This window comes from Carex rostrata, chromosome 21 (assembly GCF_964058835.1).
Source record: "Carex rostrata chromosome 21, lpCarRost1.2, whole genome shotgun sequence".
Lineage (NCBI taxonomy): Eukaryota > Viridiplantae > Streptophyta > Magnoliopsida > Poales > Cyperaceae > Carex > Carex rostrata.
The window spans coordinates 3,732,793-3,747,543 of NC_135938.1; the positions used below are offsets into that span (position 1 = coordinate 3,732,793).

General features: G+C 32.2%; 1 pseudogene across 3 annotated transcripts in view; it reads left to right on the forward strand.

Moving 5' to 3' along the window:
• The window catches only part of LOC144573559 (scarecrow-like protein 9 pseudogene), a 54,956-nt pseudogene that overhangs the window by 20,205 nt on the left and 20,000 nt on the right, over positions 1 to 14,751 (forward strand). For 2 of the 3 annotated variants that reach the window (XR_013518032.1, XR_013518031.1), the window contains exon 2: positions 1,847 to 4,140. The exons of the other annotated variant lie outside the window; for it this stretch is intronic. The product of XR_013518032.1 is annotated as a scarecrow-like protein 9 pseudogene, transcript variant X6 (transcript). Of the gene's footprint in view, positions 1 to 1,846; positions 4,141 to 14,751 lie in introns of those variants that run through there. 3 annotated transcript variants of the gene reach the window in all.

Below are 14,751 nucleotides of genomic sequence, written 5' to 3' on the forward strand. Positions count from 1 at the left end.
TAAAGAACGGGTTTGCCTACCCCTGACCCACTACTAATTAAGTCATGATTAGAGGCGATTATCTTCTGTCTGGACTGATTCAGTCTTCTAATTTCATGGTGAATCGAAAGAATTTGGGGGAGAAAGGTAGGTGCCAGTCACAAAGAGGGAGAAGAAGCCTCAAGGCATTGTAAATATTAAATGAACATGGTGTACATGTGATCTACCGTGTTGTTTTCAAAATATTGATTGATTCATAGTGGACCAAGTTTGGCCGAATATTATTTTATGAGTTACTGGGCCCACCTAAATTTTATATTCCGTTAATTTCCCATATTGATATCTTGAAAATTCTATATTGCCTATAGTCTGTAGAACAATTTTACATTTTTACCCCTTGTTTCCAATGACAAACTTTTGAAATAAATTCTATTGTCAGATACAATGAACTCAGAGTCTCAGACTATCGAATGTTTTGTTACTGTAGTGGAGCAATTGACTAATTAATTTATTAAATAATTTATATTAATACATGTTCCTTGCATGCGCGGATGCACCTATAAAATAATCATATTAGTAAAAAAGCTGACACATATATATGACAGTTAACAGATTAAACAACTGATTAAGTCGTGAATTACCGGTATTAAAGGCGGGAAAGGGAGTTATGGAGACGATTTGAATCCGAATCCGTTTTTAAAAAAATCCAAACCAGTTTTAAAAAAAATCATACATGTGCATCAACCAAAATAATTATGAAAGCAACAGAAACGAAATATTCTCCCAAAGCCTATAGCTAATGAGGTCCTTTGTGAAGTATCCCTCATCAATCCACACAAAACCCTTATTTGCCAGTACCAGTCTTATTAGGTTCCAATACCGATACTAGTCACCACAAAACAGTCAGCTTTAACACCAAAAGGCATAAACTGTACCAGTGCAGCAATTAACTAGTTTATTACAATTCAGACCGCCTTAAACCTCAAAAATAGAATCAAACCTTACAAATTTTGGCACATGTGACTTGTAATGTCAAAATTACATGCCATAATACCTAGGAAGTTTATTGTGTTCCTTAGTTATAAAACTTTAATTTGAGTCGAGATATCCTCATGGTCTCTCTTGATTTTTTAATCTGAATGAGCTTGGGATGTAAAGAAATCGAATAATCAAAACCAAATTCCTCAATTCTGAATGACGTAACATTGGAATCTGACAGCCACATTCTGTAGTCACACCAATACCAGCACTGACCAAATCATTAAATCCAAACCTGAACCAGACCTGAATGAGTTATACCCTCACTTGTCCAAGTAAGCTAGACAAAACTTCTAAACTAGTTTTTTTCTTCCTTTTTTTTATATAATGGATCAATTCAGTTTCTTGTATGCACTGTGACATTAATTGATGAGAAAAATCATGCAACAAGCATAGGATTCCAAACCAAACCCATTTTGGTACAAATATAAAGGAAATTTTACTGACCTGGAATGAATGTAATCCTGATCCATAATTTATTGGAGGCTGCCATGCCTGTTTGCATTTCCAAATTATATAGTAAAATAGATACTGTAAATAGAAAATACTGCACAATTCATCATTTCATTTTCCCTTAAAATTACCTGTCGGGGTTAGGATAAAGTAGTAAGTTGCTTGGAGAGATGGCCATTCTCGATATATATATTTTTTTTTGTTATAAGTAAAAGAGGAAAATTACATAACTTGCAAGTATTTTTATAACCAATTCAATCATCTCATAATTTTACCTTTGAACTTTGGGTATATATTCCTTTTTGTTCTACTATTTTGTTTATAACTGTCTTTTCTGCAATAAGGAATTAAAGTGTCAATTTTGTGCAAATTGCAGTTACTGGGCACTTTGCAACTTGGAAAGCACAAATTCAACTAGCTTCATACGGCTTCAAAAGGACTTTGGCTTGGAAATTTCCAACAAGGGAATAATGTCCTAGATACACTGAGTGCAACAAAAGCCATTTTTAACTGTTACCATACAATTTCCCCAACTATGTCGAGTGACAAATTACACCAGAATGCCACACCCAATCCATTCACAAGCAATGGTACAAATAGCCAAGAGGTTTCTGATCTCACGTCCAATGCAGTAATCAACTACATAAGCCAAATTCTGTTAGAAGAAGATATAAATGATGATATCAACATATATCAAGAAGAAGCAGCTATTCGACAAACTGAGAAATCATTCTCTGATCTCCTTGGAAAAGAGTACCCTTTTTCACCTAGCTTGATCGAATTCCATCCAACCCAAAATTATAACACTCCAAGTAGTGGTTCCAGTAATACTATTGAAAGTGTTTCGGAAAATGATGTGCCATTATACAGTAACTATGAACCCCCTTTGATCAGTGCTGACTGTATATCTTCTTTATCTATGGAGAGCCTTCCTGCCACACAAGTCCAAAAGGGTGCTGAAGAAGCAATGAAGTTTCTTCCAGCCATTGAAAAGTTGTTTGTTGGTTTAGAGCCAAATAGAATTGGGTTTCATGAAAAACCCAATAAAAACTATGCCAGTGAGAACAAAGCAATATGTTACGAGGCTAGTGCTAAAAAGTCTTCTCGTAATGATAGAGAACCAGATCTATCAGAGGGGCGAGCTCGCAAGCAACAAGCAGTTTCCTCAGATGAGCCGGCAAGAAATGAGAACTTGGATCAATTTCTCCTTTCCCATGGTAGAGAAAATGTAAAAGAGGTTATCTCCGTACGTGAAATTGTAAAAGAAGAAATGAACAATGAGTCACCGGGGCATGAGGTGGAAATAAGTGTTATAAAGGCTTTAGGAAAGAAGGAAACTGGAGATGGCATGGTGAATCTTCGTTCTCTCCTAATTAGTTGTTCTGAAGCAGTTTATGCTGATGACTACAGCAGGGCCTTTGACTTCATCAAGCAAATAAGAAAACACTCATCCCCTAAGGGAGACTGTGACCAACGTATGGCATATTATTTGGTGGATGCGCTTGAAGCACGCTTGGTTGGTACAGGAAGCGACATTTACCATAAACTACTGTCAAGTCAAGGAACAGTGACCGATTATTTAAAGGCATTCCGTGTTTATCATGCAACTTGCCCGTTTATGAGGGCATCATATCACTTCTCTAACCAAACAATCCTTAACGTCTCAAAAGGTGCCGCAAAGATTCATATAATTGACTTTGGAATCCAAATGGGATTCCTATGGTCATCTTTCTTTGAACGTTTCTCGAGCTTAGGTAGTACACCTAAAATCCGCATAACTGGAATAGAATTTCCAGAAAAGGGTTTTCGTCCATGCAAACTAGTTGAAGAGACAGGAAGGCGGTTGTCAGAATATGCTCAGAGATTTAATATCCGTTTCAAGTATCAAGGTATAGCATCCAAATGGGAGAACATTAGGTTAGAAGATCTTAAGATTGAAAAAGATGAGGTTGTAGTAGTAAATTGCTTGTATCGACTTCAAAGCCTTGCCGATGAGACAATTGCCATGAGCTGCCCTCGAGATAAAGTTCTATGCTTGATAAGGGAGATCAAACCACTTGTCTTTGTTAATGGAATTCTTAATGGTGCGTATGGTACGCCATTCTATACAACCCGATTTAAGGAAGTTGTATCCAAGTTCTCTTCATTTTTGGATATTTTTGAGTCAACTATGCCTCGAAAGAGTGAGGCGAGGCTCTATATAGAAAAGTATCTTGTAATTCCCAAAGCAATTAATGCAATAGCTTGTGAGGGTTCAGAGAGAGTGGAGAGGCCTGAGACGTATAGGCAGTGGCAAGCGAGGAATCTTCGGGCCGGCCTTGTGCAGTTGCCGGTGAATTCACTGATCAAGCAAAATATAAAGCAAACAGTGAGACAGCTTTACCACAAGGAGTTTGTAGTTGATGAAGATAACAATTGGCTTCTATTGGGATGGAAAGGAAAGACCTTATTTGGGTTGTCGACTTGGAAACCGAATGAGCATTAGAGTGTTGATTGCAAGACTAAATAGCAAGGAGAGATAAACTTAGCTATATTTTTTGAATGGTTTCAATGTATCATTTTAAGCACTTTATTTTGTTTTCACTAATAATTTGAAACACGGAGCTTATATTATTGTATAAGCCTACCTGAATTGTTACAAAGTTAATTTCTTTTTGGGTTTACTTTTAATTGATATCAATATTTCATTTAGTAATTTTATTTGGTCGCACAGGCATTTTAAATCAAACAAACAAACTTCTGGATTACTCTAAAAGAAAACCAACAATGTAAATCCGCGGTTTTCTGGTAAAAAGAATATAGATGCGCAAATCCTGTCCGTTGATTTTGAAGCGCAAATCTGCGGTTTGGAGATTCGTACAAATAAGTGAAACAGTGATAAGTTTATTTAATGCTTATTACAATTTACAAAAACGTCGTCTATATATGTATGCATATTAGTATATTACTTTACGATTTGTGATTTCTTAAGAAAAAGAAATAGGTAACTACCATTTATTTTGTGTAAAAGTTACATTTATTAAATATGTTGATTACAATTTTATTGTTTTGAATCAATGAGGTCATATTTAAAAAAATTAGGTGTAAATTTATATAAATCTCTAAAATTGTATAGCATACATTTTAATATTTGTTACGAAGTACAATTGAGATTAGCACCAGTTTTTTGTTGTTGTTGTTGATATGAAAATGAAATGGATAAATTTGTGAGTTTTGTAAGTTTTTGAGAGGGAAATACGTAGGCTCGAAGTTTAGAGAGAAATTATGTAATTTTGAAGTTTTTGAGAAGTATACGTGAAATTCCTCCAAAATAACAAAAAAAATAAAAAATAAATAAATAGGAGTTCAAAGGAAACATTGCCTTCTTTGGAAAATAAATGTTTATTTGAATAAAAAAGCTCTTCATTGTTTCCAGTGTCCTAAATAGCGCACTATATAGTGTTTCGGACCTTAAACGCTAAGCTATGGGATAAAATGCGCTATTTCAGGTACAAACGCTATAGCAATAATAGCGGTTCGCTATTTGCGCCATAGCGCGTATTTAAAAGTCCAAACTGAAATTTTTTTAAGGATCCATTATTTTCGAGGTCCGGATTGTTTTTTCTTTTAAATAGAAAAAGATAGATAATTTATGCCATGATATTGATATTAATTGATTGGTCAAACAAAACGTCAATATATTTTTGAAGAAAAGGAACATAGCCATCCATTTGTCATGGAAATTCCATACTGAGTGCTGATAGCCACTATTAGAGTTTAAAAAAAATAAAAAAATGAAAAGAAATCTCATACTGAGTGGGACATGAAAATAGTACCTAAATACATCATACCAGTTTGAACTTCCAAACTGCACAACTTGCCACTAAGTCCCTACATAAAGCAGTAATATCAAATCAAAGAAACGAGCTTTAATCTGAACTGCTACCAGTTCAACAGAAACAACTGAATACAAACTACAAAACATACTGAGAACATAGAAACAGTAAAACCAAAATTAGAGAATGTCAATCTGAATCCTCTTCACTGTTTTGGATCTCTCCTCGAGACATTATACGGATGATATTGTTCTCAGCCTTCAAGCTCATAATAATTTCCAAAAAAGTTCTCATGGTACTCCTTTGACTCTGCCATGACAAGAAGAAGGACAAAAACCGAAAAACGTCAATATATAAAAAAAAAATTAATCTTTATGATTAAAGTTTTTCCATTTTAAATTGATGGGCTAGTCTGAAAAAAGAAAAGCAGATATAGAAGTGCGTTTTTTTTTTTTTTTTTTGCAGGATTTGCGTATTTCAGAATCTAAAAAATTCATTAATTTTTAAATAAATGTAATTCTATTGTTATTTCAGAATTTCAAATTAAATGTAATTCTCCGCATCATCAATTGAGCAGGAATAATTTAATGCAAGTTTGATTCAAAGTTTGACTAATCTCAAGCCTTGGGTGGCTTGACCTCCAACTTTACTCAAAAAACCTAAAGAGAAAAAAAATATCTAGCACAAAAGAGTCCAAAACGCTTGAAATTAGTCGAACTTAGCCTTTGGGTATCCATCGCTCCGTCTCTTCTCTCAACACCTTGGCCGGTATTTCTCAACTCCTCTGGGTCCAGACTCGACCTAGGTGGTACCATCCATGAATTTTAGATTCAGCTACAAGAATCTCTTTATTTTTTAGTTTCGTTTGCTATCCTTTTCTCTCTAATTTTGATTCGTTTGGTGTTCTTTTTTACTGATCATTCAATTTTATATTCTTTTTAGTTTCTTTTTGTGCTACAACAATAATGTAGAAGTAAATATATTTTATTGCATGTAAAGAACGAGTTAAAGAAAAGACAACAAGGATAAATGCAATATCAGATATTGAATTGAATTATTGTTATCTATTTGTCAAATGATAGAGAATCTCATAAAAATGAATTATACTGGTATTCATCTTCTGTATCAGAGAAAGAAGTTAATCTTCCCTGTAGGCATGTGCTTGCAATACTAAGCCTTCAATTTTGGCTATGACAAACTTTAGGTCTAATATCAGCTCATCTCGAATGTTTACGAGGTTATATTTGTAAAATGATATTGCTGGTACAGACCATCTGGTGTTTGTTAGAACAAGTATCAATTGGTACATCAATATCAGTCTGGACCCATGTCAACTGATATAAAAACACTGGTAAACCTACATGGATACATTTGTTAGGAATTTGATCTCAGTCTTATTTCAAAATAGCAATAATTAGTTAATTACATATAACTTCAGTTAATTTCTAAATACTTCTACACTCCTTTCTTACCAACTAATGCTATGGGACAGCCCAAGTCTGTATCAATTTTTTTATTCATGACTTTAAATGTATTGATTAATAATCTAACAATTCAAGCAAGTATAATAATACAACAATTCATTTTGAAAGCAATGTTCGTTGCACTAAAAAGATTTAAAAAAATGAAAGATTAATAAATAATAGGAGAGGAATTTTCTTTCTGAGCTTTAAAAAGAGACGATAAAAGGCTCTTTTTCTCATTAAAATAACTTTGCATACTTTTATATAAAGCAGTGACATTAAAAAGGTTTACTATTTATTTTTCTCAATATAATTATCCATTAACTATAGCTGAGATTAAATATTTATGTCAAATTATAATAAATATGTTAGGAGAGTACAATAGTTAGTAAGAAAAATGTAAGGGTATGTAAATCTTTACATACTTCTATGTATATTTTATTCATACTAAGTCATAGCTAGGATTAAAAATTTTAATCTTGAACTCTCAAGAAACCCCTTGCCGAACACCCTCCATGAAAGTATCACATCAGCATCAAAATTCACTAGTCATAAACATAGTGACATATATAGTATGCAAGATATTTGTGTATTAAATGTTTTTTTGACATTTTCGAACCGAACTTCGAATAAAACGCATATAAAATGCAAGTCATGTATTATTCGCGATAAAAACACCAAAAAAGCGCCAAAGAAAATTTTAAATTTTTTTTGGAAATATATATATTTGTTTTTGCTGAGGTTTTTTTTGGGAATTCTTTTTCCTTGTTGTACTGAATCGTTCTCAAATTATACCCGAATCATAAATTTTTTAACTCGCCAAACCGAATCCGAACTTTTCGTTTGTCACTATGGTCAAGAATCAAAGCTAGTTGCCTGATGTGATTTTTTTTTTCAACAATTATTATCTGGGAGCGGAATAACACAAGATTCAATTTTCACCACTTCTCACAGAATAATCATATATCTGCATTATCCCAAATTATCTTGCAACAAAACACGATATTTAATTTCCCGATTTTTTTATTTATATCCAAAAAAAATATAAATTAAAAAAACTAACCAAACCTCTTGTTTATTTCTCCACTACCCAAACCGGAAAAAAAATTTCCGTTTTCAATACCAATTTCTGGTAAAAACAATTCCGGTAAATGAATATTATAACCGAAATAATTTTTTCCGGTTTTAGGATATTTTTCCGAAAAAAAAAATTTTAGGAAATTTTATTTTTCAGATTTTATTTTTTTCATTTTTCAGTTTTTATAATTTATTTATTTTTTGTATTGAAGTATTACAAATATTTAATATATTTTTTTTAAATAGATGAAATACTATATAATTTCATTTATTCGAAAGACTACTACAAATAATCCGGATCAACATTTTTCATGCCGGATTTGAAAATAATTTGAAAATACCGATCGTTGAATGCCTACCGTTGAATGAAAACTTAAACTGAATTTTTGAGGCACTAAACGACGTTTTTTTGAATGATCTACATGCTGGTGTAATCACTTTTGCAGTTTGATCCTTGTATTAGTCCAGATTTTCTGATTTACCAGCAGATGTCAAATTTGATATATATACACATATGATAAAAATATATTATATATACATATATATACATATATTATATTATATATACATATTTTATATTATATATACATATATATATACATATATTATATTATATATGAGGAGGGATCAAGTTACAACAATTTTTGAGTTACAACAAGTTACAACAAGCATTATTTACATTTTAAAAGTCCAAATCGTCGATCCAAACCGTTAGATGTGATCTCTACAATAAAATGTGCTTGGAGACCAAATTTTATATTTTTTGAAATTTTTTTACTATTTATTAAGATGGGTACAAAAACTAGTCAAATTCATACCATTGAATTTTGTACCCATCTTAATAAATAGTAAAAAAATTCCAAAAAATGTAAAATTTGGTCTCCAAGCACATTTTATTGTAGAGATCACATCTAACAATTTGGATCGACGATTTGGACTTTAAAAATGTAAATAATGTGCTTGTTGTAACTTGTTGTAACTTGATCCCTCCTCATTATATATACATATAGAGTGAGTCTATGGTACTATGCATATTACGATTTGGCACCGTGCTACGGCTCTATATTCGAGTTTTCAAATTCTAACGGTCAATCCAAACCGTTCATCTTGTTCTCCATATTAATATGTGTTTGGAGACCAAATTTTACATTTTTTGAAATTTTTTTACTATTTTTTTAGATTTATTGAAAATCACTGTTTTTGGATGGTCCAGAATTTTCAGATCAAGTGATTTTCTAAATATCTAAAAAAATAGTAAAAAAATTTCAAAAAATGTAAAATTTGGTCTCCAAACACATATTAATATGGAGAACAAGATGAACGGTTCGGATCGACCGTTAGGATTTGAAAACTCGAATATAGAGCCGTAGCATAGTAACAACTCGTGATATGCATAGTACCATAGACTCACTCATACATATATATATATATATATATAGAGAGAGAGAGAGAGAGAGAGAGAGAGAGAGATGGGCTACGGTGAGTTGCGAAGTAAAGTGACTATTTTACTTCACGCTCATATTTTATGATTTTAAAGTTCAAAACTTCGATCCGAAACGTTCATCTTGTTCTCCATATTGAAATGTGCTTGGAGACCAAATTTTACATTTTTTGAAAAAATTTTACTATTTATTAAGCAATTTTGAAAGTCGCTGATCTGATGGTTCAGAAATTTTTACTGTTTTTCACTGTTCACAGCAAAACAACAATTTTCAAAAATGCTTAATAAATAGTAAAAAAATTTCAAAAAATGTAAAATTTGGTCTCCAAGCACATTTCAATATGGATTAAACATCTAACGGTTCGGATCGGTCGTTTGGACTTTCAAAATAAAAATACGGCGTGAAGTAGAAACGCGTTTTACTTCGCAACTCACCGTAGCCCACCTCTCTCTCTCTCTCTCTCTATATATATATATATATATATATATATATATATACATATATTATATTATATATACATAGAGGAGGGTTCCAATGCCTCATTTTTTTCATACCTCATCATACCTCATATTTTATATTTTCGTTTTCAAAATTCAAATTGTCGATCCGAACCATTCAACAAAATATTTATACTAAAATATGCATGGAGATGAAATTTTATATTTTTTGGAATTTTTTTTGCTATTTTTTAAGATAGGTACAAAATCACTGTTTTTGAACCGTTCAAAAAACAGTGATTTTCTACCCATCTTAAAAAATAATAAAAAAATTTCAAAAATTATAAAATGAGGCATTGGAACCCTCGTTTAGTGCCTCAAAAATTCAGTTTAAGTTTTCGTTCAACGGTAGGCATTCAACGATCGATATTTTCAAAGTTTTCAAAGTCCAAACAGTTGATCCAAACCGTTCAACATGATGGATATAAAATTTGATATGCAAGCACATTTTAACATATATATTATATTATATATACATATACATATATTATATTGAGGAGGGATCAAGTTACAACAATTTTTGAGTTACAACAAGTTACAACAAGTATTTTCTATATTTTCAAAGTCCAAATCGTCAATCCAAACCGTTAGATATGATCTCTACAATAAAATGTGCTTGGAGACCAAATTTTACATATTTTGGAATTTTTTTACTATTTATTAAGATGGGTACAAAAACTAGTCAAATTCATACCATTGAATTTTGTACCCATCTTAATAAACAGTAAAAAAATTCCAAAAAATGTAAAATTTGGTCTCCAAGCACATTTTATTGTAGAGATCATATCTAACGGTTTGGATTGACGATTTGGACTTTGAAAATGTAAAAAATGCTTGTTGTAACTTGTTGTAACTAAAAAATTGTTGTAACTTGATCTCTCCTCTATTATATTATATATACATATACATATATTATATTATATATACAGAGATGGGCTATGGTGCATTGCAATGCATAGGCCATGGTGTGCATTGGACCATAAATCACCGATTCAAAGTCCAAATGACCGATCCAAACCGTTCATCTTGTTCTCCATATTAATATGTGCTTGGAGATCAAATTTTACATTTTTTGGAATTATTTTACTATTTATTAAGCCACTTTGAAAATCGCTGATCCAACGGTGGCTTCTGATTTTACTGTTCCAAACAGTCACCGTTGGATCAGCGATTTTCAAAGTGGCTTAATAAATAGTAAAAAAATTCCAAAAAATGTAAAATTTGGTCTCCAAGCACATATTAATATGGAGAACAAGATGAACGGTTTGGATCGGTCATTTGGACTTTGAATCGGTGATTTATGGTCCAATGCACACCATGGCCTATGCATTGCAATGCACCATAGCCCATCTCTATATATACATATACATATACATATATTATATTATATTAATTTTTCTTACGGCTGTAAAAAATCCGACATGAAAAATGTTGATCCGAATTATTTGTAGCAGTCTTTCAAATAAATCAAATTATATAGTATTCCATCTATTTTAAAAAATATATATTAAATATTTGTAATACTTCAATACAAAAAATAAATAAATTATAAAAACTGAAAAATGAAAAAAAAAAGAATCCAGAAAAAAAATTCCTAAAAAAAAAAGAAAAATCCTAAAACCGGAAAAAATTATTCCGGTTTTAATATCCATTTACCGGAAATTTTTTTTCCGGAAATTGGTATTGAAACAGGAAAATTTTTTTGCGGTTTGGATAGTTTTCGAAATGAACACGAGGTTTGATTAGTTTTTTAAATTTATATTTTTTTTGGATATAAATAAAAAAATCAGTTTAATTTCTCTAGTTTCTGAAAATAAAGAATTTGGTCTTGAATGTTCTTTATTTTGTTAAGATTCCCTCCAATCATTTAAGAATATAAATTAATTCATGCTCTCAAAGGGATGGGTACCATAGTAACAAATCAATCATTCGGATTCGGTTCGGCGTACAATTCGGGAATGATTCAGAATTATTCGGATCAGAGATCTCAATCCTGCAAGAGAGCAAAAAAAACCCAAAAAAATGCCCAGGAAAAATTTGCAAATAATTCGTAAAATTTGAGAAAAGTTTGTAAAATTTGCGAATTATTCGGGTTTAATTCGGTCAAAGTTCAGTCAACCGAATAATTCGACATTCGGTTCGGCATCACAAAAAAAGGGAGAAATTTCACGTATACCCCTCAAAAACTTCAAAATTAAGTATTTCCCCCCTATAAACTTCAAAAACTCACATATTTACCCATTTCATTGTCTTTTCTATTAAAACACATTCTAAATTTATAAAATACCTATTTTACCCTTTTATTAAAAAGAAAAAAACACCCATCTAACTCCAATTTGAATCTAAAAGGTTCATTTACTGTCCAAATTGCTTTGAGGTCCATGCATGCTAGGTCACCAAGAATCTTGAAGCGAACAAACACGGAAATTGAAACAATGTGCATAGATCTTAATGCAAAGCACACTGATCAAAATTGTTTTGAGATTCGTGTGGGCTAGATTAGTACGAATCTTGAAGCGGAAACGCAATAATCTTATTGCGATGAATGCGGATCGAACAGTAGAGAAACCATTCAAATTCAAATTTGAGTCAGATGGGGCGTCTTATGCTCTCTAATGAAGGGTAAAAATAGGTATTTTATAAATTTAAAATGAGTTTTAATATAAAAGATAATGAAATGGTTAAATATGTGAATTTTTGAAGTTTAGAGGGGCAAATACGTAATTTCCAAATTTAGAGGGGGAAATACATAATTTTGAAGTTTTTGAGGGGTATACGTGAAATTCTCCCAAAAAAAAGAATTATTCTTGTGACTATGATGGGTACCGTGCATATCCTTCTATTTGTAGAGCATCCAATTAGTCCAAGCGCATACAATATTTAACTCTTTTGGTATTTTTTCTCCGAATTGTCAGATGTCAATAAGACTAAATGATGACCACCTGTATCAATCCCCTTCAGTCGAGAAATCCTGATATCTCTATTTTTGTCATGTTAATATTCGACTATTCGGCAATAGCGCAGGGGCCAGTATTATTTGCGATTTGAGATTCGTGCAGAACGCATTTGAACGGTTGAGATTTCCTTGAGAGATATATATATATATGCACGAATTCCCTTCCGTCGGAGTTAATTTTCCCACACTTCATTCCTACCATTACAAAGCATAGCTGTAGTAGGTAGGTAGAAGAAGAAGAGAGATCTTCCCATACAAGGAAGCATTCTGTGTACTCACAACAAAAAGAAAGCAGAGCAAGCAGATCTGCAGCAGAACCACGGATAGGTACGGACTTAATTTCCATAAAGACCTTATCCCTAGGCTTTTGTTCTTCCAGTGAATTTCCTGGTATATTGAAAGAACCTTTTATCCACGGAAATTATTATCTTCAATGAGTGAATTTTGTCAAGAAATTAATTCTTCTAAAATATTAAATACCGTAACAAAGCATCTATAACATCAATTTTTTATTTTTTTAATAAGGGGCATATTTCATGTATACCCCTCAAAAACTTCAAAATTACATATTTCTCCCCTCTAAAGTTCATAAGATCATATTTACCCTTCTAAATTTCATAAACTTACAAATTTACCAATTTTATTGTTTTTTTTTATTAATACTCATTTTAAATTTATAAAATTCCCATTTTATCCTTTATTGAAGAGTTTTCCCAAACAAGAATACCAATTTCCATTCATCAAAAGCTAGCCTTAGTTGTCAGCAGAGGCGGATCCAGAATTTTGATCAGCAGTAGGCACAAAATATTGACAAGAGTACAATATTTTTTCCTGACAAATTGAAATGGAGTAGTCAATAGAGATTTAAAAAAGTCACGGTACGACCAGATAAGTCACAGTACAAAACGGTTAATCATGGCACACGTGTCGATTATGTGCTGTGACTATCCACATGACGTGACAATTTTCTAAAAATTTGACACGACAAGACACGTCACGCAAAAGATTTGGTCACGGCATGACACATTGTCACGTGTAATTAAGACCATTAGATCTTGATTGAATGGTAAATATTAAATAAACTAATCTAAATTATGAAAAAAATAGTTAAACATGACAAACATGACCGGTTGTGTTTGAACATGTCTTGTCACGACGTGCCATGACCATGGCGTGATTAACATGTTGTAACCATTCACTTGCTATGAACATCTTTCCAAATTTAATCTCAACACAACAAGACACGTGATCCAAGTTATAACGCGACTAATCATGACACTGTACATATTTATATCCTTAGCAGCAGACCTTTTTTTTTTATTTTCTTTTTTTACACGAATCAATCTGAACTGACTTTCTTTTCGGTACAATTTTCTTCTACTGGACCGTGAATTAAATCTAAGGGTAGGCACTATATCCATTCAGAGATAGGCACAAGTATCAGATAGCACTGCATCTAAAAAAAAAATCGAATCCAAGGGTAGGCAAGTGCCTACCCTCGATCCATTTGGATCTGCCACTGGTTGCCAGTACTAGTTTTATCCAGTATAGGACCCTAAACAGTTAGCTTTAACACCAAAAGGTCACTAAATCAATCTTATCCAGTATTATCCCATATACTGCGACTAACAGTGCAACTAACTGGGTTATTACAATTCAAACCACCTTAAAACCCCATAATTACAAAGGAGCTTTCCAGATTTTGGCATATGTGAGTGACGAAACTATGATGTTAGTCGAAATATCCTCATACCTCTCTTGATTTTAATCCGAACCAACTTGGGATGTAACAAAGTCTAATAATTAGAACCAATTTGCTCGATACTGAACGAAGACATAACATTCGAACCGGACATCACCATTCTTTAATCACATCAATACCATCCCTCGCCAAAACTTCAAATCTAAACCTGACCTAGCTAGACTTAAATGAGTTATACCCCAACCTTCAAAGGAAGCTAGAGAAAACCATTATTGTATCAGTTCAGTTTCTTTTGTACACTACAATGTATACTGACATGAAAAATCATG